The sequence below is a fragment of the Podarcis bocagei genome (genome assembly GCF_964188305.1).
Source record: "Podarcis bocagei genome assembly, chromosome: W".
NCBI classification, from domain to species: Eukaryota; Metazoa; Chordata; class Lepidosauria; order Squamata; family Lacertidae; genus Podarcis; species Podarcis bocagei.
This window is the reverse complement of record NC_138131.1, coordinates 63908538-63936072: the sequence shown is the minus strand read 5'-3', so window position 1 is coordinate 63936072 and position 27535 is coordinate 63908538. Positions and strand designations below refer to the sequence as shown.

The 27535-nt window shown below is 52.8% G+C and overlaps 1 long non-coding RNA gene and 1 pseudogene across 2 annotated transcripts in view; one reads left to right on the top strand and one right to left on the bottom strand.

Annotated features, from left to right (window-relative positions):
* The window catches only part of LOC308578205 (protein CIMAP1C-like), a 797869-nt pseudogene that overhangs the window by 325850 nt on the left and 444484 nt on the right, over nt 1–27535 (bottom strand). The gene's annotated exons all lie outside the window — the stretch shown is intronic.
* Nucleotides 118–25920, top strand: LOC308578029. The gene is made up of 3 exons (XR_014003821.1): nt 118–146; nt 11489–11588; nt 25763–25920. It is a non-coding gene; the product is annotated as an uncharacterized lncRNA (long non-coding RNA).

Below are 27535 nucleotides of genomic sequence, written 5' to 3'. Positions count from 1 at the left end.
CGGAAGGAAGGAGGGAGGGAAGGAAGGGAGGGAGGGAGGGAAGGAAGGAAGGCAGGAGGGAGGGAGGGAGGGAGGGAAGGAAGGAAGGAAGGAAGGAAGGAAGGAAGGAAGGAAGGAGACCTCCAGTGCTTCCTGGGAGACTTCCGGTAAGTTCCGCCGGAAGGAAGGAGAGAAGGAAGGAGGGAGGGAAGGAAGGAAGGGAGGAGGGAGGGAGGAAGGAGAGGGAGGGAGGGAGGGAGGGAAGGAAGAAAGGAAGGAAGGAGGGAGGGAGGGAGGGAAGGAAGGAAGGGAGGAAGGGAGGAGGGAGGGAGGAAGGAGGGAGTGAGGGAAGGAAGAAAGGAAAGGAGGGAAGGAAGGAAGGAGGGAAGGAAGGAAGGAGGGTAGGAAGGATGGATGGATGGAGAGAAGGGAGGAAGGAGGGAAGGAAGGAAGGAGAGGAGACAAGGAAGGAGGGAGGGAAGGAAGGATGGATGAATGGAAGGAAGGTGGGAAGGAAGGAAGGAGGGAAGGAAGGAAGGAAGGAAGGAGACCTCCGGTAAGTTCCACCGGAAGGAAGGAAGGAGGGAAGGAAGGAAGGAAGGAAGGAAGGAAGGAAGGAGACCTCCAGCGCTTCCTGGAGACTTCCGGTAAGTTCCGCCGGAAGGAAGGAAGGAAGGGAGGGAAGGAGGAGGGAGGGAAGGAAGGAAGGAGGGAAGGAAGGAAGGAGGGAGGGAAGGAAGGGCCAGAGGAAGGAAGGAAGGAAGGAAGGAAGGAGGGAAGGAAAATAGAAAAGAAGGGAAGGAAGGAAGGAAGGTAAAAAAGAAAGACAAAGGAAAGGAGAAGGAAGGAAGGAAGGAAGGAAGGAAGGAAGGAAGGAAGGAAGGAAGGAAGGAAACAGAATCGGAAGGAAGGATGGAAGGAAGGAAGCAGAGGAGCAGGGAAGAAGGAAGGATGGAAGGAAAGGAGGAAGGGAGGGAGGAAAGGAAGGAAGGAAGGAAGGAAGGAAGGAAGGAAGGAAGGAAGGAAGGAGAGGGGAGAGAGGGAGGGAGGGAGGGACAAAGGAAAGGGGAGGAAAAGGAAGGAAGCAGAGAAGGAAGGGAGGGAGAAGGGAAGGAAGGAATGTAAAAAAGAAAGAAAGACACGGGGAAGAAAGAAAGAAGGGGGAGGAAAAAGTAAGGAAGCAGAGGAACAGGGAAGGATGGAAGGAGAGAGAAGGAAAGAAGGAAGACAGAGCAGGGAAGGAAGAAGGGAAGGAAGGAAGGAAGGAAGGAAGGAAGGAAGGAAGGAAGGAAGGAAGGAAGGAAGCTGAGGAGCAAGGAAGGAAGGAAAAAGAGAGAGGAAGGAAGGAAGGAAGGAAGGAAGGAAGGAAGGAAGGAAGGAAGGAAGGAAGGAAGGAAAGAAAAAAAAGGAAGGAAGCAGAGGAGCAAGGAAGGAAGGAAACAGAGGAAAGAAGGAAGGAAACAGAGAGGAGGAAGGAAGGAAGGAGGGAGGGAAGGAAGAGGGGAGGAAAAGGAAGGAAGGTGAATGGGAGGATAGAAGCAAGGAAGATAGAAAAGAAGGGAAGGAAGATAAAAAAGAAAAAAATACAAAGGAAGGAAGGAAGGAAGGAAGGAAGGAAGGAAGGAAGGGGAGGGAGACAGTGCTCCTGAAGGCAGGAGCCTATCAATTGATGAAGATGATCATCCAAATGTCATAGACCAAATGGAGCAAACAGCACGCGGACCTAGTGGTGGGAGGAAAAAATCCTTAAATAAGAGACACGGGGGAATGATTAATGGACTTCAATGTCCGTACACTAATGCGCAAAGCATGGGAAATAAACAAGATGAGCTTGAGCTCTTGGTACAGCAAACTAAATATGACATAATAGGCATCACTGAAACCTGGTGGGATAAGTCCCACGATTGGAATGTAATAATGGGGGGATACAATCTATTTCAGAGAAACAGACCAGACAAGAAAGGAGGAGGAGTGGCGTTATATGTCAGGGATGTGTATACCTGTGAAGAGATCCAAGATTTAGAACCTCAAAGCCAAAGTGAGAGCATTTGGGTCAAAATTAAGGGAGAGAAGAATAACAGAGACCTCATTGTGGGAGTTTACTATAGATCCCCAAGCCAAACGGAGGACATAGATGATGCCTTCCTGGAACAGATGGCCAAGCATGCAAAAGGAAGGGAGATAGTAGTAATGGGGGACTTCAATTACCCGGATATTTGTTGGACGTCAAACTCAGCCAAGAGCATAAGGTCAAACAGATTCCTCACTGGCCTTGCAGACAACTTCATTGTCCAGAAAGTGGGAGAAGCAACAAGAGGAACAGCCATTTTAGATCTGGTCCTAACCAATGTTGATGACCTGGTTAGTGGGGTAGATGTGGATGGATCATTAGGCGCGAGTGATCATGCTCTTCTGAAGTTTACTATACAGCGGAAAGGAGCAGCCAAGCATACTAGGACTCAATTTCTTGACTTTAAGAAAGCCGACTTCATAAAACTTAGGGAAGTGCTGGGTGAGATCCCATGGACAGCAATACTAAAAGGAAAGGGAGTTTATGATGGCTGGGAGTTTGTTAAGAGGGAGATAGTAAAAGCACAACGTCAGGCAATACCAATGAGACGGAAACATGGAAGGTGCCTAAAGAAGCCAGGGTGGCTATCTAAAGAACTTTTAACTGAATTAAGATTAAAAAAGGATGTGTACAAAAAATGGAAAAGGGGGGAAACCACCAAAGAGGAATTCAAACAAATAGCCAGCACGTGTAGACACAAAGTCAGAAAAGCTAAAGCACAGAATGAACTCAGGCTTGCTAGAGAGGTTAAAAGCAACAAAAAAGGCTTTTATGGGTATGTTCGTAGCAAAAGGAAGAACAAAGAAACAGTGGGGTCACTCAGAGGAGAAGATGGTGAAATGCAAACAGGGGACACAGAAAGGGCTGAACTCCTCAATGCCTTCTTTGCCTCAGTCTTCTCCGATAAAGAAAACAATGCCCGACCTGAAGAATTTGGAGCAAATGATTCAGCAAAGGAAACACAGCCCAGAATAACTAAGGAGATAGTACAAGAATATTTGGCTAGTTTAGATGTATACAAGTCTCCAGGGCCAGATGAACTGCATCCAAGAGTATTAAAAGAACTGGCAGATGTGATCTCAGAACCACTGGCAGTCATCTTTGAGAATTCCTGGAGAACAGGCGAAGTCCCGGCAGACTGGAGGAGGGCAAATGTTGTCCCTATTTTCAAAAAGGGGAAAAGAGAGGACCCAAATAATTACCGCCCAGTCAGTCTGACATCAATACCAGGGAAGATTCTGGAGCAGATCATTAAGCAAACAGTCTGTGAGCACCTAGAAAGGAATGCTGTGATCACCAATAGTCAGCATGGATTTCTGAAAAATAAGTCATGTCAGACTAACCTGATCTCGTTTTTTGACAGAATTACAAGCCTGGTAGATGAAGGGAACGCAGTGGATGTAGCCTACCTTGATTTCAGCAAGGCATTTGACAAGGTGCCCCATGATATTCTTGTAAAGAAGCTGGTAAAATGTGGTCTTGACTATGCTACCACTCAGTGGATTTGTAACTGGCTGACTGACCGAACCCAAAGGGTGCTCATCTGTCAGGGGTTCAGGAGCAGAGGCAAGGGCAAGGGAGGAAACAGAGAGCGAGGGGGAGGAGGCAGAAGAAAAGATGAGTGATGACGACGACCCGAGATCTCCGAGTCTTTCCAGTGAATCAGAAGATTCACAGAAAGGAGCACCAGTGGCCAGGGCAAGGGGGGAGCCTAGGGGGACACCCCAGGAAGATAGAGCCAGAGGGGACTCAGAGGAGAGCAGTTGGAAATCGGGACCAGCGTCACTGCCAGAGAGCAGGGAAGAGGAAGAGCGCCAGGGATCAAGCGCTGGCAGCTCACAACAGGGGGGAGGGCACGAGTCAGGAGTGGCCACACCTCCATCGGGGAGCGAAGAAACGGTCAGGCGGAAAGTGGAAGGTTGGGCGCGCGCGCCAAGTTCAAATGCACAGGAAAGTGACGCAGTAGGCAGCCAGGAAAGGGAGCCAGGTCCTAAAGCCCGGTGCAAGGAGACAGGGAGTTCCGGGGGGTCGGCGTCAGAAGAATCCCGGAAGGAAGAGACCCCGGGGGGCAGAGGGACCCAGAGGAGAGCAGTCAGGCGGAAAAGGTGGAGCAGGGCTAGGATATTAAGTTGGTGCACAAGGGGCGGAGACTCAGACGGAGCTTCGCCGATCTAGCCATTAGACGTAGAGTTGCACGCAGTAGCTTGAGAATGGAAACTGTAATTCAATAAAGACTTTTACTTAATGACCGCTGGCTAGCGTGATCCTCTGTGAGCTAGGATCTCGAAGCAGCTCTGACAGTAAGCTCCGTCTCTTAATTGTGGGCATCTACAGCCTCGAGGTGAGGAGAGAAGCAGGTGCCTACTAGCTAGCTCACGAACGGCAGACGACATGACGGCTGAGCAGCAGATAGAGGAACTCAGAAAAGCAGTGTCACAACTGAATGCCGAGGCTCTCGCATCCAGGAAGAGAGAGGAGGAGGCAGCTGCCGCCTGCAGGGATCTCCAGGTCAGGTTGGACATGCTTACGAAGCAAGGGCAACTGACACCCAAACAGGAGGGAATTGGGTTGGCGAGACGAACAGGCGGTCTGGTCTCTCACTTCGATGGGAATTTGCAACAGTACCCCAACTTTAAAGCAGATGTAATGTGCGCACTGGAACTGCTGAAAAAAGACTTTAGAGATGAGCAAGAGAAAGTGGGATTCATCATGTCCCATTTGCATGGGGAAGCTAAAGCATGGCTGCGCAATTTGTGGAGGGATGGGGATCCGGCGCTCCAAAATGCGGATGCCTTTATTAAAGCGATGGATGGGTGTTTCTTATCAAGCATTGACGTGGATCTTGCTCGGCAGCAGATACATGGACTGAAACAAGGGAGGGCCAGCGTAAGGCAGTATCATGCCCGCTTTTTCGCTTTGGTCAGTGCTCTGGAATGGGACAGGGATTCGGCCCCTGTAAGAGACCTGTTTTGGGAGGGATTGCACAGCTCGGTTAAAGATGAAATTGCGAGGGGGGAGAGACCCCGGACCACGCAGGAGATCGTTCAGAGGGCGCTAGCCGTGGGGGTGCGGCTGGAAGAACGTCCGTGGAGCAGGGACGAAGGGCGTGGAGGGCGCGAACCAGCCAGGGGCTCCTCCTTCCTTCCCAGAGAAGCAGCGCGTGCGCAATCCACGCCTCCGCCAGGAGGAGGGGTGGAACCTATGGAGGTTGGAAGCGCAAGGGCTCAGTCAGCAGCCAGAGCCCTAGCACCGACAACAGCGAAAGCGAAGCCTCCTAGAGGGAACAGGAAGTGTTACATCTGCGAGGATCCAGGGCATATGGCAAAAGAGTGTCCCCGGAGGCTCCACAAGCACACTGCAGCCTCAGCAATGGTAACTGCAGCAACGCAGCAAGGGGAACCACAGCAGGGAAACGACGCAGTCTGGCTGGAGGAAGAGGCACTGGGGCCCAGCCAGACGTCTCAGTGAAGCAGTCCCCAGAGATTTTACAGCCCATGGACCCCCTCCCGCCCAAACCAGTAGTGAGGCTCACCGCATCGCTCCAGCTGCCCAATGGAATCACCATGGACGTGCCGCTCACCATTGACTCGGGAAGCAATGCGGACTTTATAGGGCAGGACTTTGTCGACCGGCACGCTATACAGTTGCTGCCGGCCACGCTGCCCCTGCAGGTGGTCACGGTGGACGGCAGGGAGCTGCTAGGGGGGCAAGTGGTGAAGCAGACGCCACCAATGGTGATGCGCCTTGGGAATCACAGGGAAATCATCAGCTTCAACGTCACTCAACTATCGGACACGCCCATTGTATTGGGCATGAGTTGGCTGGACAAGCACAGCCCAACGCTGGCTTGGTACCAGAGGCAGCTGACCTTCGGCTCTTCCTTTTGTGCTGAACACTGCATCGTGCCCCGGCAGGAAGGAGAGGAAGAGGAGTCACAGCTGCTGCTAGGCACGCTGCAAGCGATTCCCCACAAGTACGCAGAATTTTTGGAGGTTTTCTGCGAGAAGGAGGCAGACAGGCTACCCCCCCACAGACCATATGACTGCAAAATTGACCTGCTGCCGGGGGCGGCGCTGCCTAAAGGGAAGCTGTATTCCATGTCTGAGGACGAACTGCAGGAACTCAAAGAGTTCATAGACCATAATTTGGAGCGTGGTTTCATCCGGGAGTCCAAGGCAGCGGGGGGCAGTCCTGTATTCTCTGTTAAGAAGCGGGACACGCCCCAAAAAAGACTTGTGGTGGACTATCGCATCTTAAACAGTGTAACCAAGCCATCGGACTTCCCCATGCCCCGAATCGACGACCTCCTCGCAAAGGTACGGAAGGGCAGCGTGTTCACCAAGTTAGACCTGCGAGGGGCGTACAACCTCATTCGCATGCGGGAAGGAGATGAGTGGAAGACAGCCATGTTCACGCCTCTGGGCACCTACGAATATAGAGTTATGCCTTTTGGATTGCAAAATGGCTCCCACGTTTTTCAAGCGTTCATGCATCACGTGTTGGCGGGGCTCCTCTACAAGACGTGCGTCTGTTTCTTAGATGACATCCTGATCTTTTCGGAATCGCAGCAGGAGCATGACAGACACGTCAAAGAAGTGCTAAGCAGGCTACAGCAGCATAGGCTCTACGCCAAGCTGGAGAAGTGCCAATTCGACGTGACGGAGGTGGATTTTCTGGGCTACAAGTTGTCTGACAAGGGGCTCGCCATGGACAGCGCCAAGGTTCGAGCGGTGTTGGACTGGAAAACCCCACGCAACCGGAAGGAGGTCCAACGGTTTGTCGGCTTCGCGAACTTCTATCGCAAGTTTATCAAAGGCTTCGCTATGCAGACAGCGGCCATCACGGACACGCTTAGCTCCAAGAAAAAGAAGTTCATCTGGACAGAGCAGGCGGAGCAGTCCTTTCAGGCACTCAAGCGTCTCTTCGCGTCGGAAGAGCAGCTGCTGCATGTCGACCCCAGCAGGCCGATGAGGGTGGAGACAGACGCCTCGGACAGAGCCGTGGGAGCAGTCCTGCTGCAGAAAGACCCGCAGGGGGTTTGGCGGCCGGGGGCGTTTTACTCCAGGAAGCTCAGCAAGTCCGAACAGAATTACACCATCTGGGACAGGGAGTTGCTGGCCATTCATGCAGCATTCAAAGCATGGAGGCACGTCCTGATCGGCGCCAAGCACACGGTGCAGGTCTGCACGGACCACAAGAATCTGGAGCACTGGCGCACGGCACAATTCCTGAACCAGAGGCAGATACGTTGGGCTGAGTTCTTTGCGAACTTCAACTTCCGAATAGAGTATGTCCCGGGGGACACCAACATCATGGCGGACGCTCTCTCCCGTAAGCCACAATATCTGGAGGACGCCAAGCCAGCGGCCGCCATGCACATCTTCGCACCAACAGTGTGGGCGTGCGCTGCGGCAACAGTGGACCTGGAGGCGGTGCGACGAGCGTTGCAGGATGACTCCTTCGCGCAAGCAAAGATGGCAGAGGTGCACAGGGGCACGGCAGCGACCGACGGGTTCCAGCTGAGAGATGGATTGCTCATTCGTAAAGGGGCCATCTACGTGCCGGGAGACGAACTTCGCGCCAAGGTACTGCAGCAGCTGCACGACGCGCCCACTGCCGGGCACTTTGGCAAGGAGAAGACGGTGGAATTAGTCGCCAGGGACTTCTGGTGGCCCGGAATGAGAGGGGAGGTCGCGGACTACGTGGCGAGGTGTGACACCTGCCAGAGGGCCAAACCGGTGCACAGACCGCCGGCCGGACTGTTGGAACCGCTGCAAACTCCGGTCGAACCATGGGAGAGAGTGGCCCTGGACTTTGTCACGGATCTGCCCAGCTCGAGGGGCAAGACGGCCGTGCTGGTGGTGGTGGACTTGTTCTCCAAGATGGCACATTTCATTCCGTGTGCCAAGGTGGCCACGGCGGAGCAAACCGCCAAACTGTTCATAGACCACGTGTTCAAGGTTCACGGTCTGCCACGGTCTATTCTGTCCGACCGCGGGCGGCAGTTCATCTCGAATTTCTGGCAGAAGCTGATGGGCTTCCTGAACGTCAAGATCAACCTGGCGTCGGCGAGACACCCGCAGACCAACGGGCAGGCGGAGCGGGCCAATGCCATCATGCAGCAGTACCTGAGATGCTATGCGAATCAACAGCCTGCGACGTGGGTGGATTACCTGCCGCTCGCCGAGTTCGCCTACAACAACACGAAGCACGTGTCCACGGGGGTCACACCGTTCTTCGCCAACAACGGGAGGCACCCCAGGACCTTCCCGGGACTGGAAAGGATGGGGGAGGGGGAGCCGCAGACAGCAGATGCGTTCGCGTCGGAGTTGCAGGAGGTCCACGATCAGCTGCGGCGGCACCTGGAGCTGGCCAAACATGCATACAAGGTGCAAGCGGACAAACACAGAAGGGTTGGCGAAGAGATCCATGTGGGAGACTGGGTCTGGTTAGCAGCCCACGCAGTGCCGGCCAGGTCGTTGGCCAAGAAGAAACTAGGGCATAAGCAACTGGGGCCCTACCAAGTCGAAGAGCAGGTCAACCCGGTGGCTTTCAGGCTGGCGCTTCCGGAGGGTTCCAGAATGCATCCGGTGTTCCACAGATCGGTGCTCACTCCCTACAAGGCACCGCACAGGTTTCAGGAACCCGGAACGGCGCCGAGTCCGCTCAGAGAAAGAACCGGGCACGCGGGAGTGGCACAGGAGGAACGCATCAACGAAGTCACGGAGATTTTAGACTCCAGATGGGGGGAAGAAGGGGTAGAATACCTTCTCGCCAAGGAGGGCACCCCGGCCAGTGCGAACAGCTGGGTGCCGGGCTACGCCTTGGACGAACCTCTGCTCAAAGACGAGTTTCATGCCCTCTTCCCACATAGACCAATGCCAGAAGACTTTTTCGACGACTGGCTTTTCACGCCCACGCTTTCTGCCAGCACGTTCCGGGGGTTCGACTCGGACGAGGACCCGATACGAGACGCCCGTTCCCCGGAGGGGTCACCCTCGGGATCTGCCTCAGAACCCTCGTATTGGTGGGACGATAGACCAGAGGAGCAGTGGCGCAGGAAGTGGCAGGAAGTTCCAGGACGAGCAACGCCGCCAGGAGGAAGTGAGGGAGAGACGGACATGGACGTTTTCGGGGACGACCCTGGTTTCGAGCACGGCGGCACAGAGATGGAAGCGGAGGTGACCGTCGTCGACGAGAGCAGGGAGGAAGAACCGGGAGACTTCAGATGGAGGCCCGCCACGGGAAGCGAACTGTATCCGACGTTCGTCCCTCTGACACAGCAGCACCCAGCTCCCGCACCGGAAGGAGGGGAGGGGGGAACGGGGGGCTTCGAGGGGGGGATGGATGTCAGGGGTTCAGGAGCAGAGGCAAGGGCAAGGGAGGAAACAGAGAGCGAGGGGGAGGAGGCAGAAGAAAAGATGAGTGATGATGACCCGAGATCTCCGAGTCTTTCCAGTGAATCAGAAGATTCACAGAAAGGAGCACCAGTGGCCAGGGCAAGGGGGGAGCCTAGGGGGACACCCCAGGAAGATAGAGCCAGAGGGGACTCAGAGGAGAGCAGTTGGAAATCGGGACCAGCGTCACTGCCAGAGAGCAGGGAAGAGGAAGAGCGCCAGGGATCAAGCGCTGGCAGCTCACAACAGGGGGGAGGGCACGAGTCAGGAGTGGCCACACCTCCATCGGGGAGCGAAGAAACGGTCAGACGGAAAGTGGAAGGTTGGGCGCGCGCGCCAAGTTCAAATGCACAGGAAAGTGACGCAGTAGGCAGCCAGGAAAGGGAGCCAGGTCCTAAAGCCCGGCGCAAGGAGACAGGAGGGTCCGGGGGGTCAGCGTCAGAAGAATCCCGGAAGGAAGAGACCCCGGGGGGCAGAGGGACCCAGAGGAGAGCAGTCAGGCGGAAAAGGTGGAGCAGGGCTAGGATATTAAGTTGGTGCACAAGGGGCGGAGACTCAGACGGAGCTTCGCCGATCTAGCCATTAGACGTAGAGTTGCACGCAGTAGCTTGAGAATGGAAACTGTAACTCAATAAAGACTTTTACTTAATGACCGCTGGCTAGCGTGATCCTCTGTGAGCTAGGATCTTGAAGCAGCTCTGACATCATCAATGGTTCCTCTTCATCCTGGAGAAGAGTGACTAGTGGGGTGCCACAGGGTTCTGTCTTGGGCCCGGTCTTATTCAACATCTTTATCAACGACTTGGATGATGGACTCAAGGGCATCCTGATCAAATTTGCAGATGACACCAAACTGGGAGGGGTGGCTAACACCCCAGAGGACAGGATCACACTTCAAAACGACCTTGACAGATTAGAGAACTGGGCCAAAACAAACAAGATGAATTTTAACAGGGAGAAATGTAAAGTATTGCACTTGGGCAAAAAAAATGAGAGGCACAAATACAAGATGGGGGACACCTGGCTTGAGAGCAGTACATGTGAAAAGGATCTAGGAGTCTTGGTTGACCACAAACTTGACATGAGCCAACAGTGTGACGCGGCAGCTAAAAAAGCCAATGCAATTCTGGGCTGCATCAATAGGAGTATAGCATCTAGATCAAGGGAAGTAATAGTGCCACTGTATTCTGCTCTGGTCAGACCTCACCTGGAGTACTGTGTCCAGTTCTGGGCACCACAATTCAAGAAGGACACTGACAAACTGGAACGTGTCCAGAGGAGGGCAACCAAAATGGTCAAAGGCCTGGAAACAATGCCTTATGAGGAACGGCTAAGGGAGCTGGGCATGTTTAGCCTGGAGAAGAGGAGGTTAAGGGGTGATATGATAGCCATGTTCAAATATATAAAAGGATGTCACATAGAGGAGGGAGAAAGGTTGTTTTCTGCTGCTCCAGAGAAGCGGACACGGAGCAATGGATCCAAACTACAAGAAAGAAGATTCCACCTAAACATTAGGAAGAACTTCCTGACAGTAAGAGCTGTTCGACAGTGGAATTTGCTGCCAAGGAGTGTGGTGGAGTCTCCTACTTTGGAGGTCTTTAAGCAGAGGCTTGACAACCATATGTCAGGAGTGCTCTGATGGTGTTTCCTGCTTGGCAGGGGGTTGGACTCGATGGCCCTTGTGGTCTCTTCCAACTCTATGATTCTATGATTCTATTCTATGATTCTATGATTCTAAGGAAGTGTTGGAAACGCCGAAACGCTTACAGAAATGCCTTTTGAAGGGAGGAGGTAAAATATTTAGATTTTTTGAGGGCAGCCACCATTTTTAGGGATCTTCTATGGGGGATCCAGTGATCTGCTCGGGATCTACCCATTGGATCTGCCGGGTCCCGTCCCCAGAGTCCGTTTGGGGGGCCGAATCCGGCCCTCGGGTTGGTTTCATCCGGCGCCAACCCCCCCAATTATTATTATTATTATTATTATTATTATTATTATTATTATTATTATTATTATTAATTATTATTATTCTGCACCGCAGGGATCTGATGTCTTGGATCAACGGGATCCGCGGACTCGTTTCCTCCGACGAATTAGCGAAAGACGTGACCAGGGCGGAAGCGTTGCTGGAGAGGCACCAAGTACGCTATTATTATTATTATCTGTCAGAGCTGCTCCCCGATCCTAGCTCACAGAGGATCACGCTAGCCAGCGGTCACTTGTAAAAGTCTTTTATTGAGTTACAGTTTCCATTCTCAAGCTGCTGCGTGCAGCTCTACGTCTTATGGGTTAGACCGGCGAAGCTCCGTCTGAGTCTCCGCCCCCTGTGCACCAACTTAATACCCTAGCCTTACTCCACCTTTTCCGCCTGACCGTTCTTCTCTGGGTCCCTCTGCCCCCCGGGGTCTCTTCCTTCCGGGATTCTTCTGACGCCGACCCCCCGGACCCTCCTGTCTCCTTGCGCCGGGCTTTAGGACCTGGCTCCCTTTCCGGGCTGCCTACTGCGTCACTTTCCTGTGCATTTGAACTTGGCGCGCGCGCCCAACCTTCCACTTTCCGCCTGACCGTTTCTTCGCTCCCCGATGGAGGTGTGGCCACTCCTGACTCTTGCCCTCCCCCCTGTTGTGAGCTGCCAGCGCTTGATCCCTGGCGCCCTTCCTCTTCCCTGCTCTCTGGCGGTGACGCTGGTCCCGATTTCCAACTGCTCCCCTCTGAGCCCCCTCTGGACCCTTCTCCCTGGGGTGTCCCCCTAGGCTCCCCCCTTGCCCTGGCCACTGGTGCTCCTTTCTGTGAATCTTCTGATTCACTGGAAAGACTCGGAGATCTCGGGTCGTCGTCATCACTCATCTTTTCTTCTGCCTCCTCCCCCTCGCTCTCTGTTTCCTCCCTTGCCCTCGCCTCTGCTCCTGAACCCCTGACATCCATCCCCCCCTCGAAGCCCCCCGTTCCCCCCTCCCCTCCTTCCGGTGCGGGAGCTGGGTGCTGCCGTGTCAGGGGGACGAATGTCGGATACAGTTCGCTTCCCGTGGCGGGCCTCCATCTGAAGTCTTCCGGTTCTTCCTCCCTGCTCTCGTCGACGACGGTCACCTCCGCTTCCATCTCTGTGCCGCCGTGCTCGAAACCCGGGTCGTCCCCGAAAACGTCCATGTCCGTCTCTCCCTCGCTTCCGTCTGGTGACGTTGCTCGTCCTGGACCCTCCAGCCACTTTCTGCGGAACTGCTCCTCTGGTCGATCATCCCACCAATACGAGGGTTCTGAAGCAGATCCCGAGGGTGACCCCTCCGGGGAACGGGTGTCTCGTGTCGGTTCCTCGTCCGAGTCGAACCCCTGGAACGTGCTGGCTGAAAGCGTGGGTGTGAAAAGCCAGTCGTCGAAAAAGTCAGCTGGCATGGGTCTGAGTGGGAAGAGGGCATGAAACTCGTCTTTGAGCAGAGGTTCCTCTAAAGCATAGCCCGGCACCCAGCTGTTGGCACTGGCCGGGGTGCCCTCCTTGGCGAGAAGGTATTCTACCCCCTCTTCCCCCCATCTGGAGTCCAAAATCTCCGTGACTTCGTTGATGCGTTCCTCCTGTGCCACTCCCGCGTGCCCGGTTCTTTCTCTGAGCGGACTCGGCGCCGTTCCGGGTTCCTGAAACCTGTGCGGTGCCTTGTAGGGAGTGAGCACCGATCTGTGGAACACCGGATGCATCCTGGAACCCTCCGGAAGCGCCAGCCTGAAAGCCACCGGGTTGACTTGCTCTTCGACTTGGTAGGGCCCCAGTTGTTTATGCCCTAGTTTCTTCTTCGCTAACGACCTGGCCGGCACTGCGTGGGCTGCTAACCAGACCCAGTCTCCCACATGGATCTCTTCGCCAACCCTCCTGTGTTTGTCCGCTTGTACCTTGTATGCGTGTTTAGCCAGCTCCAGGTGCCGCCGAAGCTGATCGTGGACCTCCTGCAACTCCGACGCGAACGCATCCGCTGTCTGCGGCTCCCCCTCCCCCATTCTTTCCAGTCCCGGGAAAGTTCTGGGGTGCCTCCCGTTGTTGGCGAAGAACGGCGTCACCCCCGTGGACACGTGCTTCGTGTTGTTGTAGGTGAACTCGGCGAGAGGCAGGTAATCCACCCACGTCGCAGGCTGTTGATTCGCATAACATCTCAGGTACTGCTGCATGATGGCATTGACCCGCTCCGCTTGCCCGTTGGTCTACGGGTGTCTAGCCGACGCCAGGTTGATCTTGACGATCAGGAAGCCCATCAGCTTCTGCCAGAAGTTTGAGATGAACTGTCGCCCTCGGTCGGACAGAATAGACCGCGGCAGACCGTGAACCTTGAACACGTGGTCTATGAACAGTTTGGCGGTTTGTTCCGCCGTGGCCACCTTCGCACACGGAATGAAATGTGCCATCTTGGAGAACAAGTCCACCACCACCAGCACAGCCGTCTTGCCCCTCGAGCTGGGCAGATCCGTGACAAAGTCCAGGGCCACTCTCTCCCATGGTTCGAACGGAGTTTGCAGCGGTTCCAACAGTCCGGCCGGCGGTCTGTGCACCGGTTTGGCCCTCTGGCAGGTGTCACATCTCGCCACGTAGTCCGCGACTTCCCCTCTCATTCCGGGCCACCAGAAGTCCCTGGCGACTAATTCCACCGTCTTCTCCTTGCCAAAGTGCCCGGCAGTGGGCGCGTCGTGCAGCTGCTGCAGTACCTTGGCGCGAAGTTCGTCTCCCGGCACGTAGATGGCCCCTTTACGGATGAGCAATCCATCTCGCAGCTGGAACTCGTCGGTCGCTGCCGTGCCCCTGTGCACCTCTGCCATCTTTGCTTGCGCGAAGGAGTCATCCTGCAACGCTCGTCGCACCGCCTCCAGGTCAACCGTTGCCGCAGCGCACGCCCACACTGTCGGTGCGAAGATGTGCATGGCGGCCGCTGGCGTTGCCTCCTCCAGATACTGTGGCTTACGGGAGAGAGCATCCGCCATGATGTTGGTGTCCCCCGGGACATACTCTATTCGGAAGTCGAAGTTCGCAAAGAACTCAGCCCAACGTATCTGCCTCTGGTTCAGGAACTGCGCCGTGCGCCAGTGCTCCAGATTCTTGTGGTCCGTGCAGACCTGCACCGTGTGCTTCGCGCCGATCAGGAAGTGCCTCCACGCTTTGAATGCTGCATGAATGGCCAGCAACTCCCTGTCCCAGATGGTGTAGTTCTGTTCGAACTTCCTGAGCTTCCTGGAGTAAAACGCTCCCGGCCTCCAAACCCCCTGCGGGTCTTTCTGCAGCAGGACTGCTCCCACGGCTCTGTCCGAAGCATCTGTCTCCACCCTCATCGGCCTGCTGGGGTTGACATGAAGCAGCTGTTCTTCCGACGCGAAAAGACGCTTGAGTGCCTGAAAGGACTGCTCCGCCTGCTCTGTCCAGATGAACTTCTTTTTCTTGGAGCTGAGCGTGTCCGTGATGGCCGCTGTCTGCATGGCAAAGCCTTTGATAAACTTGCGATAGAAGTTCGCGAAGCCGACAAACCGTTGGACCTCCTTCCGGTTGCGTGGGCTTTTCCAATCCAACACTGCTCGAACCTTGGCGCTGTCCATGGCGAGCCCCTTGTCAGACAACTTGTAGCCCAGGAAATCCACCTCCGTCACGTCGAATTGGCACTTCTCCAGCTTGGCGTAAAGCCTATGCTGCTGTAGCCTGCTCAGCACTTCCTTGACGTGTCTGTCATGCTCCTGCTGCGATTCCGAAAAGATCAGGATGTCATCCAAGAAACAGACGCACGTCTTGTAGAGGAGCCCCGCCAGCACGTGATGCATAAAAGCTTGAAAAACGTGGGAGCCATTTTGCAATCCAAAAGGCATAACTCTATATTCGTAGGTGCCCAGTGGCGTGAACATGGCTGTCTTCCACTCATCTCCTTCCCGCATGCGAATGAGGTTGTACGCCCCTCGCAGGTCCAACTTGGTGAACACGCTGCCCTTCCGTACCTTTGCGAGGAGGTCGTCGATTCGAGGCATGGGGAAGTCCGATGGCTTGGTCACACTGTTCAAGATGCGATAGTCCACTACAAGTCTTTTTTGGGGCGTGTCCCGCTTCTTAACAAAGAATACAGGACTGCCCCCCACTGCCTTGGACTCTCGGATGAAACCGCGCTCCAAATTATGATCTATGAACTCTTTGAGTTCCTGCAGTTCGTCCTCAGACATGGAATACAGCTTCCCTTTAGGCAGCGCCGCCCCCGGCAGCAGGTCAATTTTGCAGTCATATGGTCTGTGGGGGGGTAGCCTGTCTGCCTCCTTCTCGCAGAAAACCTCCAAAAATTCTGCGTACTTGTGGGGAACCGCTTGCAGCGTGCCTAGCTGCAGCTGTGACTCCTCTTCCTCTCCTTCCTGCCGGGGCACGATGCAGTGTTCAGCACAAAAGGAAGAGCCGAAGGTCAGCTGCCTCTGGTACCAAGCCAGCGTCGGGCTGTGCTTGTCCAGCCAACTCATACCCAATACAATGGGCGTGTCCGATAGTTGAGTGACGTTGAAGCTGATGACTTCCCTCTGATTCTCAAGTCGCATCACCATTGGTGGCATCTGCTTCACCACTTGCCCCCCTAGCAGCTCCCTGCCATCCACCGTGACAACCTGCAGGGGCAGCGTGGCAGGCAGCAACTGTATAGCGTGCCGGTCGACAAAGTCCTGCCCTATAAAGTCCGCATTGCTTCCTGAGTCAATGGTGATTGGCACGTCCATGGTGATTCCATTGGGCAGCTGGAGCGATGCGGTGAGCCTCACTATTGGTTTGGGCGGGAGGGGGTCCATGGGCTGTAAAATCTCTGGGGACTGCTTCACTGACACGTCTGGCTGGGCCCCAGTGCCTCTTCCTCCAGCCAGACTCCGTCGTTTCCCTGCTGTGGTTCTCCTTGCTGCGTTGCTGCAGTTACCATTGCTGAGGTTGCAGTGTGCTTGTGGAGCCTCCGGGGACACTCTTTCGCCATATGCTGTGGATCCTCGCAGATATAACACTTCCGGTTCCCTCTAGGAGGCTTCGCTTTGACTGCTCCCGGTGCTAGGGCTCTGGTTGCTGACTGAGCCCTTGCAGCTCCAACCTGCATAGGTTCCGCTCCTCCTCCTGGCGGAGGCGTGGATTGCGCACGCGCTGTTTCTTTGGGAAGGAAGGAGTAGCCCCTGGCTGGTTCGCCCCCTCCACGCCCTTCGTCCCTGCTCCACGGACGTTCTTCCAGCCGCACCCCCACCGCCAGCGCCCTCTGAACGATCTCCTGCGTGGTCCGGGGTCTCTCCCCCCTCGCAATTTCATCTTTAACCGTGCTGTGCAATCCCTCCCAAAACAGGTCTCTTACTGGAGCCGAATCTCTGTCCCATTCCAGGGCACTGACCAAAGCGAAAAAGCGGGCATGGTACTGTCTTACGCTGGCCCTCCCTTGCTTCAGTCCATGTATCTGCTGCCGAGCAAGATCCACGTCTATGCTAGATAAAAAGCAGCCATCCATCGCTTTAATAAAGGCATCCGCATTTTGGAGCGCCGGATCCTTATCTCTCCACAAATTGCGCAGCCATGCTTTAGCATCTCCATGCAAATGGGACATGATAAATCCCACCTTCTCTTGCTCATCTCTAAAGTCTTTGTCCAGCAGTTGCAGTGCACACTGTACATCTGCTCTAAAGTTGGGGTACAGTTGTAAATTCCCATCGAAGTGAGAGACTAGACCGCCTGTGCGTCTCCCCAACCCAATCCCCTCCGGTTTGGGTGTCAGTTGCCCTTGCTTCGTAAGCACGTCCAACCTGACCTGGAGATCCCTGTAGGCGGCAGCTGCGTCCTCCTCTCTCTTCCTGGATGCAAGTATCTCGGCATTCAGTCGTGTCACTGCTTCTCTGAGTTCCCCTATCTGCTGTTCGGCCGTCATCTTGTCTGCCGTTCGTGAGCTCGGTAGTAGGCACCCGCCTTCTCTCCTGTCCGCGAGGCTGTAGATGCCCACAACGCGGGACGGAGCTTACTGTCAGAGCTGCTTCCAGATCCTAGCTCACAGAGGATCACGCTAGCCAGCGGTCACTTTGTAAAAGTCTTTATTGAGTTACAGTTTCCATTCTCAAGCTGCTGCGCGCAACTCTACGTCTTATGGGTTAGACCGGCGAAGCTTCGTCTGAATCTCCGCCCCCTGTGCACCAACTTAATATCCTAGCCCTGCTCCACCTTTTCCGCCTGACCGTTCTTCTCTGGGTCCCTCTGCCCCCCGGGGTCTCTTCCTTCCGGGACTCTTCTGACGCCGACCCCCCGGACCCTCCTGTCTCCTTGCGCCGGGCTTTAGGACCTGGTTCCCTTTCCGGGCTGCTTACTGCGCCACCTTCCTGTGCATTTGAACTTGGCGCGCGCGCCCAACCTTCCACTTTCCGCCTGACCGTTTCTTCGCTCCCCGATGGAGGTGTGGCCACTCCTGACTCGTGCCCTCCCTCCTGTTGCGAGCTGCCAGCGCTCGATACCTGGCGCCCTTCTTCTCCCCTGCTCTCTGTTGGTGACGCTGGTCCCGATTTCCAACTGCTCCCCTCTGAGCCCCCTCTGGACCCTTCTCCCTGGGGTGTCCCCCTAGGCTCCCCCCTTGCCCTGGCCACTGGTGCTCCTTTCTGTGAATCTTCTGATTCACTGGAAAGACTCGGAGATCTCGGGTCGTCGTCATCACTCATCTTTTCTTCTGCCTCCTCCCCCTCGCTCTCTGTTTCCTCCCTTGCCCTCGCCTCTGCTCCTGAACCCCTGACATTATCATCATCATCATCATCATCATTATTATTATTATTATTATTGTCAGGGGTTTAGGTGCAGAGGCACGGGCAAGGGAGGAAACAGAGAGCGAAGGGGAGGAGACAGAGGAAAGGATGAGTGATGACGACGACCCGAGATCTCCCAGTCTTTCCAGTGAATCAGAGGATTCACAGAAAGGAGCACCAGTGGCCAGGGCAAGGGGGGAATCTAGAGAGGCACCCCAGGAAGATAGAGCCAGAGGAGACTCAGGGGGGAGCAGCTGGAAATCGGGACCAGCGTCACCGCCAGGAAGCAGGGAAGAGGAAAGGAGCCAGGGGGGAAGCGCTGGCAGCTCACCACAGGAGGGAGGGCAGGAGTCAGGAGCGGCCACACCTCCATCGGGGAGCGAAGAAACGGTAAAGAGGAAAGTGGAAGGTTGGGCGCGCGCGCCAAGTTCAAATGCAGAGGAAGGCGGCGCAGTGAGCAGCCCCGAAAGGGAACCAGGTCCTAAAGCCCGGCGCAAGGAGGCAGAAGGGTCCGGGTCAGCGTCAGAAGAATCCCGGAAGGAAGAAGCCCCGGGGGGTAGAGGGACCCAGAGGAGGACAGTCAGGAGGAAAAGGTGGAGCAAGGCTAGGATATTAAGTTGGTGCGCACGGGGCGGAGACTCAGACGGAGCCTCGCCGATCTAGCTAGTAGACGTAGAGTTGCAGACAGCAGCGTGAGAATGGAAACTGTAATTCAATAAAGACTTTTACTTAATGACCGCTGGCTAGCGTGATCCTCTGTGAGCTAGGATCTTGAAGCAGCTCTGACAGTAGGCTCCGTCACCACATTGTGGGCATCTGCAGCCTCGAGGAGGGGAGAGAAACAGGCGCCCACTAGCGAGCTCACGAACGGCAGGAGACATGACGGCTGAGCAGCAGATAGAGGACCTCAGAAAAGCAGTGGCACAACTGAACGCCGAGGTTCTCGCATCCAGGAAGAGAGAGGACGAGGCAGCTGCCGCCTGCAGGGATCTCCAGGTCAGGTTAGACGTACTGGCAAAGCAAACACCCCGGCAGGAGGGAATTGGGTTGGCGAGACGGACAGGCGGACTGCTCTCTCACTTCGATGGGAACCTGCAACAGTATCCCAACTTTAGAGCCGACGTACTGTGCGCACTGCAACTGTTGCATAAAGACTTTAGAGATGAACAGGAGAGAGTGGGGTTCATCATGTCCCATCTGCATGGGGAGGCGAAAGCATGGTTGCGCAATTTATGGAGAGATAACGATCCGGCGCTCCAGAATGCGGATGCCTTTATTAAAGCGATGGATGGGTGTTTCTTATCAAGTATTGACATTGATCTTGCACGGAAGGAGGTGCATGGGCTGAGACAAGGGAGGGCCAGCGTCAGACAGTATCATGCCCGCTTTTTCGCCTTGGTCAGCGCCCTGGAATGGGACAGAGATTCGGCTCCTGTAAGAGACCTCTTTTGGGAGGGACTGCACAACTCGATTAAAGATGAGATAGCGAGGGGGGAGAGACCCCGAACCACCCAGGAGGTCGTTCAGAGGGCACTGGCTGTGGGGGTGAGGCTGGAAGGACGTCCGTGGAGCAAGGACGAAGGACGTGGAGGGCGCGAACCAGCCGGGGGCCCCTCCTTCTTTCCCAGAGAAGCAGCACGGGCGCAATCCACGCCTCCGCCAGGAGGAGGAGCCGAACCTATGGAGGTTGGAGGTGCAAGGGCTCAGTCAGCAACCAGAGCCCTAGCACCGGCAGCAGTGAAGGCGAAGCCTCCTAGAGGGACCAGGAAGTGTTACGTCTGTGAGCAGCCAGGGCATATGGCGAAAGAGTGTCCCCAGAGGCCCCACAAGCTTACTGCAGCCTCAGCAATGGTAACTGCAGCAACGCAGCAGGGAGGACCACAGCAGGGAAACGACGATGTCTGGCTGGAGGAAGAGGCACTGGGGCCCAGCCAGACGTGTTAGTGACGCAGTCCCCAGAGATTTTACAGCCAGTGAACCCCCTCCCGCCCAAACCAGTAGTGAGGCTCACAGCATCTCTCCAGCTGCCCACTGGAATCACCATGGACGTGCCAATCACCATCGACTCCGGCAGCAACGCGGACTTTATAGGGCAGGAATTTGTCGACAGGCACGCTGTGCAGTTGCTGCCGGCCACACTGCCCCTGCAGGTTGTCACTGTGGATGGCAGGGAGCTGCTAGGGGGGCAAGTGGTGAAGCAGACACCACCAATGGTGATGCGACTTGGAAATCACAGGGAAGTCATCAGCTTCAACGTCACTCAACTGTCTGACACGCCCATTGTATTGGGCATGAGTTGGCTGGACAAGCACAGCCCAACGATGGCTTGGTTCCAGAGGCAGCTGGTTTTCGGCTCTTCCTTTTGTGCTGAACACTGCATCGTACCCAGGCAGGAAGGAGAGGAAGAGGAGTCACAGCTGCTGCTAGGCACGCTGCAAGCGATTCCCCACAAGTACGCAGAATTTCTGGAAGTTTTCTGCGAGAAGGAGGCGGACAGGCTACCCCCTCACAGACCATATGACTGCAAAATTGACCTGCTGCCGGGGGCGGCGCTGCCTAAAGGGAAGCTGTATTCCATGTCTGAGGACGAACTGCAGGAACTCAAAGACTTCATCGATCATAATTTGGAGCGCGGTTTCATCCGAGAGTCTAAGGCAGCGGGGGGCAGTCCTGTATTCTTTGTTAAGAAGCGAGACACGCCCCAAAAAAGACTCGTAGTGGATTACAGGATTTTGAACAGTGTGACCAAGCCGTCGGACTTCCCCATGCCCCGCATCGACGACCTCCTGGCGAAGGTACGGAAGGGAAAGGTGTTCACCAAGTTGGACCTGCGGGGGGCGTACAACCTCATTCGCATGCGGGAGGGTGATGAGTGGAAGACAGCCATGTTCACGCCACTGGGTACCTACGAATACAGAGTTATGCCTTTTGGACTGCAAAATGGCGCTCACGTTTTTCAAGCATTTATGCATCACGTGTTGGCGGGACTTCTCTACAAGACGTGCGTCTGTTTCTTGGATGACATCCTGATCTTTTCGGAGTCGCAGCAAGAACATGACAAGCACGTCAAGGAAGTGCTGGGCAGGCTAAAGCAACACAGGCTCTACGCCAAGCTGGAGAAGTGCCAATTTGACGTGCCGGAGGTGGATTTTCTGGGCTACAAGCTGTCTGACAAGGGGCTCGCCATGGACAGCGCCAAGGTTCGAGCAGTGTTGGATTGGAAGAGCCCACGCAACCGGAAGGAGGTCCAACGGTTTGTCGGCTTTGCGAACTTCTATCGCAAGTTTATCAAGGGCTTCGCGATGCAGACGGCGGCCATCACTGACACCCTTAGCTCCAAGAAGAAGAAGTTCATCTGGACAGAGCAGGCGGAGCAGTCCTTTCAGGCCCTCAAGCGTCTCTTCGCGTCGGAAGAGCAGCTGCTTCATGTCAACCCCAGCATGCCGATGAGGGTGGAGACAGACGCTTCGGACAGAGCAGTGGGGGCGGTCCTGCTGCAGAAGGACCAGCAGGGCGTGTGGCGGCCGGGAGCGTTTTACTCCAGGAAGCTCAGCAAGTCCGAGCAGAACTACACCATATGGGACAGGGAGTTGCTGGCCATTCATGCAGCGTTCAAGGCGTGGAGGCACTTTCTGATCGGCGCCAAGCACACGGTGCAGGTTTGCACGGACCACAAGAATCTGGAACACTGGCGCACGGCACAGTTCCTGAACCAGAGGCAGATACGTTGGGCTGAGTTCTTTGCGGACTTCGACTTCCGAATAGAGTATGTCCCGGGGGACACCAACATCATGGCAGACGCTCTCTCCCGCAAGCCACAGTATCTGGAGGACGCAACACCAGCGGCCGCCATGCACATCTTTGCACCGACAGTGTGGGCGTGCGCCGCGGCGACCGTGGACCTAGAGGCGGTGCGGCGAGCGTTGCAGGGGGACTCCTTCGCACAAACGAAGATGGCAGAGGTGCGAGGGGGCAAGGCAGCGGCCGACGGTTTCCAGCTACGAGATGGATTGCTCATCCGTAAAGGGGCCATCTACGTGCCGGGTGACGAACTTCGAGCCAAGGTGCTACAGCAGCTGCACGACGCACCCACGGCCGGGCACTTTGGCAAGGAGAAGACGGTGGAATTAGTAGCCAGGGATTTCTGGTGGCCTGGAATGAGAGGGGAGGTCGCAGACTACGTGGCGAGGTGTGACACTTGCCAGAGGGCAAAGACGGTGCACAAACCGCCGGCTGGACTGTTGGAGCCGCTGCAAACTCCGGTCGAACCTTGGGAAAGGGTGGCTCTGGACTTTGTCACGGATCTGCCCAGCTCAAGGGGCAAGACGGCAGTGTTGGTGGTGGTGGACCTGTTCTCCAAGATGGCGCATTTCATTCCGTGTGCTAAGGTGGCCACGGCAGAGCAAACCGCCAAACTGTTCATAGACCACGTGTTCAAGGTTCACGGTCTGCCACGGTCTATTCTGTCCGACCGCGGGCGGCAGTTCATCTCGAACTTCTGGCAGAAGCTGATGGGCTTCCTAAACGTCAAGATCAATCTGGCGTCGGCGAGGCACCCGCAGACCAACGGGCAAGCGGAGCGAGCCAATGCCATCATGCAGCAGTACCTGAGATGTTATGCGAACCAACAGCCTGCGACGTGGGTGGATTACCTGCCGCTTGCAGAGTTTGCCTACAACAACACGAAGCACGTAAGCACGGGCGTCACGCCGTTCTTCGCCAACAACGGGCGGCACCCTAGAACCTTCCCGGGACTGGAATGCAGGGGAGAAGGGGAGCCGCAGTCAGCAGATGCGTTCGCGTCGGAGCTGCAGGAAGTCCACGATCAGCTGCGGCGCCACCTGGAGCTGGCTAAACACGCATACAAGGTACAAGCGGACAAACACAGAAGGGTTGGCGAAGAGCTCCACGTGGGAGACTGGGTCTGGTTAGCAGCCCACGCAGTGCCGGCCAGGTCGTTGGCCAAGAAGAAACTAGGGCATAAACAACTGGGGCCCTACCAAGTCGAAGAGCAGGTCAACCCGGTGGCTTTCAGGCTGGCGCTTCCGGAGGGTTCCAGAATGCATCCGGTGTTCCACAGATCGGTGCTCACTCCCTACAAGGCACCGCACAGGTTCCAGGAACCCGGAACGGCGCCGAGTCCGCTCAGAGAAGGAACGGGGCACGCGGGAGTGGCACAGGAGGAGCGCATCAACGAAGTCACGGAGATTTTGGACTCCAGATGGGGGGAAGAGGGAGTAGAATACTTTCTCGCCAGGGAGGGCACCCCGGCCAGTGCTAACAGCTGGGTGCCGGGCTACGCTTTAGACGAACCTCTGCTCAAAGACGAGTTTCATGCCCTCTTCCCACATAGACCTATGCCAGCGGACTTTTTCGACGACTGGCTTTTCACGCCCACGCTTTCGGACAGCACGTTCAGGGGGTTCGACTCGGACGAGGAACCGACACGAGACGTCCGTTCCCCGGAGGGGTCACCCTCGGGATCTGTCTCAGAACCCTCGTATTGGTGGGACGATAGGCCGGAGGAGCAGTTCCGCAGGAAGTGGCTGGACTGTTCCGGCCGAGCAACGCCGCCTGGAGGAAGTGCGGGAGAGACGGACATGGACATTTTCGGGGACGACCCTGGTTTCGAGCACGGCGGCACAGAGATGGAAGAGGAGGTGACTGTCGTCAACGAGAGCAGGGAGGAAGACCCGGAAGAGTTCCGATGGAGGCCTGCCACGGGAAGCGACCGATATCCGACGTTCGTCCCTTTGCAACAGCAGCCCCCAGCTCCAGCACCGGAAGGAGGGGAGGGGGGACTGGGGGGCTTCGAGGGGGGGATGGATGTCAGGGGTTTAGGTGCAGAGGCACGGGCAAGGGAGGAAACAGAGAGCGAAGGGGAGGAGACAGAGGAAAGGATGAGTGATGACGACGACCCGAGATCTCCCAGTCTTTCCAGTGAATCAGAGGATTCACAGAAAGGAGCACCAGTGGCCAGGGCAAGGGGGGAATCTAGAGAGGCACCCCAGGAAGATAGAGCCAGAGGAGACTCAGGGGGGAGCAGCTGGAAATCGGGACCAGCGTCACCGCCAGGAAGCAGGGAAGAGGAAAGGAGCCAGGGGGGAAGCGCTGGCAGCTCACCACAGGAGGGAGGGCAGGAGTCAGGAGTGGCCACACCTCCATCGGGGAGCGAAGAAACGGTAAAGAGGAAAGTGGAAGGTTGGGCGCGCGCGCCAAGTTCAAATGCAGAGGAAGGCGGCGCAGTGAGCAGCCCCGAAAGGGAACCAGGTCCTAAAGCCCGGCGCAAGGAGGCAGAAGGGTCCGGGTCAGCGTCAGAAGAATCCCGGAAGGAAGAAGCCCCGGGGGGTAGAGGGACCCAGAGGAGGACAGTCAGGAGGAAAAGGTGGAGCAAGGCTAGGATATTAAGTTGGTGCGCACGGGGCGGAGACTCAGACGGAGCCTCGCCGATCTAGCTAGTAGACGTAGAGTTGCAGACAGCAGCGTGAGAATGGAAACTGTAATTCAATAAAGACTTTTACTTAATGACCGCTGGCTAGCGTGATCCTCTGTGAGCTAGGATCTTGAAGCAGCTCTGACAATTATTATTATTATTATTATTATTATTGCTTTGCTAGAGAGGCACCAAGTACGTTATTATTATTATTATTATTGAGCTTTATTTTATTTTGTTTTGTTTTACTTTACTATTTTATTTTATTTTATTTTATTTTATTTTATTTTACTTTACTATTTTATTTTATTTTATTTTATTTTACTATTTTATTTTATTTTAATCTTTGGACTCGTTTCTGCTCTGCTCATGGGAAACGTCTCCTGAGCTTTATTTTATTTTATTTTACTTTACTATATATTATATTATATTATATTATATTATATTATATTATATTATATTATATTATATTATATTATATTATATTATATTATATTATATTATTAATTAAATTAATTATAATTAATTAAATTAATTATCTCAAAGTAAATCAAAGTAAATTAATTTCACTTCACCCCCCCTAGGAGCACCGCAATTTTACATTTTCAATTATTTTAAAAATTTAATTCAATTTAATTTCATATTTCACTTTGCCCCCCCCCCCCCGGAGCACCGCACCGAAATCGACGCCCGTTCCGGAACCTTCCAGGCCTTTGAGCTTTTTCAATTCAATTCAATTCAGTTCAATTTGAATTTTGTAAATCCATTTCACTGTAATTTAATTAAATTAATTATATTATATTATATTATAATTATATTATATATTAAAAATTATATTATATATTATAATTATATTATATTATATATTACATTATATATTATATATAATTAATTTAATTGATCTAATTAAATTAATTATATTCAAGTCAATTAATTTCACTTCACCCCCCGTAGGAGCACCGCAATTTTCAATTTTTTAATATTAAATTATATATTATACATAATTAATTTAATTAATCTAATTTAATTAATTCTATTAAAGTCAATTAATTTTACTTCACCCCCCCCCCGTAGGAGCACCGCCATTTTAAATTTTTTAAAAAATTTAATTCAATTTAATTTCATAATTTCTCTTTGCCCCGCCCCCAGGAGCATCGCACCGAGATCGACGCCCGTTCCGGAACCTTCCAGGCCTTCGAACAATTTGGCCAGCTCCTATTGGCCCGCGGCCATTACGCCAGCCCGGAAATTGAGGAGAAGTTAGGGGTCCTCGACCAGCAGAGGGCCGGCCTGGAGAAAGCCTGGGTCCAGCGCTGCAGGTGATTGGCCGGTTCCGGGGGCGGGGCTTCATTCCCCAGAGGCGGGGCGTCTTTGCCCGGAGGCGGGGCTATGCAAATGGTGCTTCCCGAGGGGAGGAGCTTTCTATAGTGTAGTATATACTATATATACTATATATAAGTTGTAGTATACGATATATAATGTATAGTATAGTATAGTATAGTATAGTATAGTATAGTATAGTATAGTATAGTATAATTTATTGTATACTATTTATAATTTATAGCATAGTATACTATAGTATATTATACATAGGTTTTAATATACTATATATAATGTATAGTACAGCACAGTACAGTATAGTATAGTATAATTTATAGTATACTATTTATAATTTATAGTATAGTATAGTATATATAATTTATAGTATACGATTTATAAATTATAGTATAGTATAGTATGTATAATTTATAGTATACTATTTATAATGTATAGTATAGTATAGTATATATAAATTTTAGTATACTATTTATAATTTATAGTATAGTATAGTATAGTAATAGTATATATAAGTTTTAATATACTATATATAATGTATAGTATAGTATAATATAGTATAGTATAGATACCATGTATAATTTATAGTATACTATTTATAATGTATAGTATAGTATAGTATAGTATAGTATAGTATAGTATAGTATAGTATAGTATAGTATAGTATAGTGTTTATAATTTATAGTATAGTATAGTATTAGTATAGTATATATACTTTATAGTATACTATTTATAATAGTATTTATAATGTATAGTATAGTATATAGTAGTATACCATAAATACTATATATAGTATGCTATATATGATTAAAAACTATACTAGATATAATTTATAGTACAGTATATAGTATACTTATAGCATACTATATGTACAATATATAATGTATAGTATACGATATATAATTTATAGTATAGAATAGTATATATAATTCATAGTATAGTATACTTATACTATATATACTACATATAATTCATAGTATAGTATGGTATAGTAAAGTATAGTATAGTATAGTATAGTATAGTAATAGTATATATAAGTTTTAATATACTATATATAATGTATAGTATAGTATAATATAGTATAGTATAAATACCATGTATAATTTATAGTATGCTATTTATAATGTATAGTATAGTATAGTATAGTATAGTATAGTATAGTATAGTATAGTATAGTATAGTATATATAAGTTTTAGTATATAGGTTTTGGTGTCTTCGGGTGTCTTCCCGTGTAAGAGTTGGGGTGTCTAGGCGACGTTTCGACGAGGTCTCACTCGTCATCTTCAGGCTGGTGCTTTCGGCTAAAAAAGCACCAGCCTGAAGATGACGAGTGAGACCTCGTCGAAACGTCGCCTAGACACCCCAACTCTTACACGGGAAGACACCCGAAGACACCAAAACCTACATTCCTGTACCCGTGAAAATCTACGAAAGCAAAGTTTTAGTATACTATATATAATGTATAGTATAGTATAGTATAGTATGTATAATTTATAGTACACTATTTAGAATTTACAGTATAGTATAGTACAATATAGTATAGTATAGTATAGTATAGTATAGTATAGTATAGTATAGTATAGTAT